Here is a 5,729-nt window from a genome sequence, read left to right on the forward strand (position 1 = left end):
GAAGCCCACTGTCCAATTAAGTGATCTAATGTCAATTGCTTGGTCACAGCTTAAAACTAACCCTTCTTGGTTATATTTGTTAGAAAATATATGCAGTCATAGAGCCTAGGACTGCAGTCATGTTATAGCCAGCCAATTTAAGAGATGTTAAGATTTGAACTAATGTACCAGTCGCAACTTTCAATTAAAGTATAACACCCAAGAGACTTAAAAAATATTACATTAAAAACTGTAGAAAGCCAATCAGTTCTTTAGTCAATAGACAAAATAAACATTGTATCATTTATTAAGTCATGAAAACATAGGAATGCAGGTTAGTGTCGATGGATGGTGCTGAGGAAGACAAGAAACAAGTGTTACTCAGGACAGAGAGACTTCAAAACTTGAACCTGGTTAATTCATTATCCAAGTTGTTCTTAGAGGCTTAGTAGACCCTATGACTGTAGTAATAGTGATGTCCAAAACTACAGCCGTTGACTGGGATCCGAGGAACACAACAAAGTGCTAAAAGTATTAGCAACGTATATTGGTTACAATTATGTACAGAAATCCAGGAACCCTACTTCTGACTCATTCCAGAGAGCACTGATTAAGCCAGGGGACCACGGGTCTAGAACATCCTGTCAAAGGTTCCGAGGGTCAGAACTGGAGATGACCTGAGAAGAACTGGAACCAGCTACAACCTGGGGAGCATCAGACACCCAGAACAAGTTAGTCATGCTTTAGTTTATTATACTGCACAGAAAATGGCTGAAAAAAAATATATACCTGTGGTTTCATGACGGTACTGTCATGAAAACCATAGTTACTCCCTGGCTCTGCTGGGAAGGACTGGAGCCAATCTGACCCTTGGCAGAGCTAGAGTCCTCTTTACCTTGGTATCACTGGGTTCAGGAAACAGCTGTTTGTATGTGACAGTAGGATGGTACCAGATGAAGCTGGCCGAGTTACATTGGTCATTCCCATGCTCATAGCAGGTTCTGAGATGGCTGGTGCCAGCAGGGATCTTCAGTGATGAACAGCTCACCATAATTAGCCTCAAGCCCTTCTTGGCTAGGCTCGGGGCTAACAACTCAGGGTGGGGCTGCTGTAGCAGGGAGTGGGGCTGGAATAGAACCTGCCGCCACTGCACCCTCAGGAAGTGGGAACCGTTGGTCTTCAGACATTCAATCTGAGAGAAGCCCTGCCTAGAACTTACTTGGAGACTGAAAGGTGAGGTAGTGGAAGTATACTAGGGTAAGGTACTCCAGAAGGAACACACCCAGCCTGTTCAGAGTCTGAGGAATGAAGGGGGAAGCAGCAGTCTTACAAATCCTTTTATAAGAGTTCAGATCAGAACGCTGAACACTTGGACAACACCACAACTCCCAGATGCGACAGGACCAGGGAGCTTTGAAGGGCCGCTATGGCCAGGTACAACAGTTCTTGGGTCATAGCCAGGTCGATCATGCGGTTAAGGCAACCTCAGGGAAAATGAGTCCATTCTGTAGGCTGGGGAAGATAGATGTTTAGTACTATTATCTTTTAGAAGCTGAAAACTCACATTAAAGGCCTTAAAAAAGAAAAAAAAAAATCACACCAAAAGGTCGTGGCAAAAACATTTTCCCAACACTGTTGAGCACAGCCAGTTGGTGTTCTTAACTTGTTGATAGGGATTACAATGAACACAAGCAGTTTAAAAACACACAAAGCCAAACATCACGCAAACATCACGCAAACATCACGCAAACATCACGCAAACATCACGCAAACATCACGCAAACATCACGCAAACATCACGCAAACATCACGCAAACATCACGCAAACATCACGCAAACATCACGCAAACATCACGCAAACATCACGCAAACATCACGCAAACATCACGCAAACATCACGCAAACATCAGCCATTGCACAATGAGAATTGTTGATGAGAAGAAGAGATGCTGGAGTGTATTTATATGTTGTAGAGGACACCCTGTAACCAATCACAGCCCGATTAGATAACGATGGACAGCTGAAGTTAATTGAGGCCCAGATCCACACCAACCATTATCCCTACCCAGTTGCCCTTGTGTGCATCTGACTGAAATTGGATATTAGGGTGTAGGGGTTGAGTTGGACTTAGACAAGGCAAGTGAATTAACACCAGCTGGCCAGCATTGTCCAATCAGGCTGTGATTGGTTACAGGTTGTCCTCTACTACATATAAATACACACCACAGTTATTTCTCTATACTTCATATGTTCAATGACTATTATGGTGTTTAAGTGCTGTGTAGTGTAAGTGACAGTGAATGAGATTCTTTTTCTCAGTACGTGTTGTAGTCTACATCATGTAACTGTTTGTTGTTATCTAGGGGGCTGTTCCTGGTTTTGCTGTTCTGGGATGTTCATTGCTATCCCTATCAACAAGGTAAGAACAATGGATTACTGTATGCAACATGTGTTGGGTAATGTCTGCCAATACCTTTTTTTTTTTTTTTTTTTTGTACTCGCACTTAAGGTTTGAATAGTGACGTTTCTAAGATGTGAAAAGTAATATGCTCTTCTCTCCTCAGCCTACAGGTTGGGCCAAGTCTACCCAAGAATTTCAACTCTATGGTCCACTTGTCAAACCCAGCCAAATTAACGCCTACACACGTTACTTCCTTAAACATGAACCCATTTCTTCTGGTTCAAGCCTCCCTGTTCCTGTTGACTCTAGGAGTCCTATTGATGGGGGCTCCAATCTTGGTATTTAGAGTTTTGCTCCCTTGAAGACTACTGCTTCCCCTTACCTCGTTCCTCAGGCTCCTGAACAGACTGGATGTCTTTCTGCAGGAGTAGCTTACCCTAGTTTTCTTCCTTTACCTCCACGGTGTGAGTCTTCACCAAGTACCTTCCAGGCAGGGGAAATCTCTCACTTTGAGAGTGTTTATGAACATGGCAACAGAGTGAGTTTGAAGACCAATGGTTCCCACTTCCTGAGGGTGCAGTTGAGGCAGGTTCTATTCCAGCCCCACTCCCTGCTACAATAGCCCCACCCCTATCCCAAGTTATTAGACCAGAACCTAGCCAGGAAGGTCTTGAGGCTCATTATGGGGAGCTGTTCATCACTAGGAAGTTCCCTGCTGGCATCATCACCCATTTAAGAACCACATATGACCAATGGAGCTCAGCTAGTTTCGTCAGGTACCATCCTGCTCCCGTCCAATACCGACCACTATCTCCTCATGCCCGCCGGCAGTGACCAGTAGGAGAAGGTACAGTTTTTGGCTTTGCTTTGTCACATGTTTTTTGACGTGTTGAGCAGCTGTGACACTTTCGATCTCATCCTCAGGTTCTGTGCTAACCTGGATCCTGCTGTTTCATGGCTGTGTTGCTTACTAATAAACCTACTTGAGAAATGTATATTGTTTGGGTTTGCTTATATATTTTCCTCAAGCATTGTTTGGTTCTACACACTAGTAGGAACATTCAGTTTGTACAATATACATGTCATCAAATTTTAACTTCCTACTCCATTGCTTTTCTACAGCCATCCTTATCTACCAAATCCAGTTGCTGAGATTGACTGTCCCTTGCAGAGCTCATGCCCACATTTGCTTGGTCTTCATTTTAGGAATTTCTGCCACTTAAGCCTCATTTGCTGAATTCCTAATCCGCTGTTCTATAGTGTTTGTTTCAACATGACCAGGGCTTGTCAGTGGTAAGTAACATGGCTGTTTCAGGCCATAGGACACCAGCTGCAGACACTTCTCACGCTCAATCAAAACCTTTTATGAAACACTTTCAAATTTCGCACTTGTCACAATGCTATACAGATACCCAGCCTAAAATCATTGAGAGCTGGGGGGGGTGGTGCAGGCTCGGAGGGGTGGCCAGACTTTAGGATGTGTCTGGTAAATGACCATGGACTACAGTGTGGTGCCAGGACAACTTCTCCCTTGCCTTCAGTAAGACCAATTATCTGATGGTAGCCAGGAAGCGGGAATGCCCACATCAACAGGCTTTAGTGGCGTGGGTTGAGGTTAAAGTATCCTGGCATCACTAAGCACTAAATGTGGTCAGCATTGTTTCATCCCCCTCAGGTGGCTGAAAAGCTTTGCCATAGGCCCCAGTATTAAAGTTCTACAGCTGCACTATTGAGAGCTGCATCACTGCTTGGTATGGCTAGAGGGAGGTGCGGCTGGCCCAGTACATCGCTGGGGACGAGCTCCCTGCAATCAGGACCTCTGATATAAGGAAGGTCTGAAATTGTGAAAGACTTCAGCCTCCCAAACCATAGACTGTTCACTCTGCAAATGGTATTGGACCACTGCCCCCCCCCCCCAATTACCCGCGCACAACTATATAAGTGTTTCTCAAAATTGGTCCTTGGGTGCACATGTTTTTTGCCCAAATGCTACACAGCTGACTCAAATGATCAAAGTTTGAGTTGATGATTTGAATCGGCTGTGTAGTTTTAGGGCATGAAATAAAAGCACCCCTTGTAGTCCTGAGGAGCGAGTTTGGGGAAAACCCTGAAACATACTGACACAACACACTCAGATTCACTCATTATGCTGTCATTTAATGTACTCGTATGTATTCTGATGCCTAGTCGCTTTACTCTGCCTTGTACATATCTACCTCATATCCCTGCACATTGATCTGGTACTCTCTGTATATAGCTATTACCCCTGAACATTGATCTGGTACTCTCTGTATATAGCTATTACCCTGCACATTGATCTGGTACTCTCTGTATATAGCTATTACCCCTGAACATTGATCTGGTACTCTCTGTATATAGCTATTACCCCTGAACATTGATCTGGTACTCTCTGTATATAGCTATTACCCCTGCACATTGATCTGGTACTGGTACTCTCTGTATATAGCTATTACCCCAGCACATTGATCTGGTACTCTCTGTATATAGCTATTACCCCTGCACATTGATCTGGTACTCTGTGTATATAGCTATTACCCCCTGAACATTGATCTGGTACTCTCCTGTATATAGCTATTACCCCTGCACATTGATCTGGTACTGGTACTCTCTGTATATAGCTATTACCCTGCACATTGATCTGGTACTGGTACTGTATATAGCTATTACCCTCTGTATATAGCTATTACCCCAGCTGGTACATTGATCTGGTACTGCACATTGATCTGGTACTGTATATAGCTATTACCCCTGCACATTGATCTGGTACTCTCTGTATATAGCTATTACCCCTGCACATTGATCTGGTACTGGATCTGGTACTCTCTGTATATAGCTATTACCCCTGCACATTGATCTGGTACTGGTACTCTCTGTCTGGTACTCTCTGTATATAGCTATTACCCCTGCATTGATCTACTCCCTGCATAGCTATTGATTGATCTGGTACTCTCTGTATATAGCTATTACCCCTGATCTGGTACACATTGATCTGACTCTGTATATAGCTACCCCTGCACATTGATCTGGTACTGTATATAGCTATATCTGGTACTCTCTGCTATTACCCCTGCACATTGATCTGGTACTCTCTGTATATAGCTATTACCCCTGCACATTGATCTGGTACTCTCTGTATATAGCTATGGTACTCTCTGTATATAGCCCCCTGCACATTGATCTGGTACTCCTGTATATAGCTATTACCCCTGAACATTGATCTGGTACTGGTACTCTATGTATATAGCTATTACCCCTTGAACATTGATCTGGTACTGGTACTCTCTGTATATAGCTATTACCCCTGCACATTGATCTGGTACTCTCTGTA

The 5,729-nt window shown here is 43.7% G+C and overlaps 2 long non-coding RNA genes across 3 annotated transcripts; one reads left to right on the forward strand and one right to left on the reverse strand.

Moving 5' to 3' along the window:
* Positions 1-218: 218 nt before the first annotated feature.
* On the reverse strand, positions 219-1,827 carry LOC112218131. Its single transcript, XR_002948582.2, has 4 exons — positions 1,580-1,827; positions 769-1,491; positions 564-683; positions 219-333 (listed from the first exon to the last, which is right to left on the reverse strand). It is a non-coding gene; the product is annotated as an uncharacterized LOC112218131 (long non-coding RNA).
* Positions 1,828-2,210: 383 nt separating this feature from the next.
* LOC112218133 lies at positions 2,211-3,390 on the forward strand. Of its 2 annotated transcripts, XR_002948584.1 has the most exons (4): positions 2,211-2,265; positions 2,343-2,398; positions 2,544-3,227; positions 3,305-3,390. It is a non-coding gene; the product is annotated as an uncharacterized LOC112218133 (long non-coding RNA). The 2 variants fall into 2 exon arrangements; XR_002948583.2 differs by having other exon boundaries at positions 2,544-3,380.
* Positions 3,391-5,729: the final 2,339 nt, after the last annotated feature.

This window comes from Oncorhynchus tshawytscha, linkage group LG18 (assembly GCF_018296145.1).
Source record: "Oncorhynchus tshawytscha isolate Ot180627B linkage group LG18, Otsh_v2.0, whole genome shotgun sequence".
NCBI classification, from domain to species: Eukaryota; Metazoa; Chordata; class Actinopteri; order Salmoniformes; family Salmonidae; genus Oncorhynchus; species Oncorhynchus tshawytscha.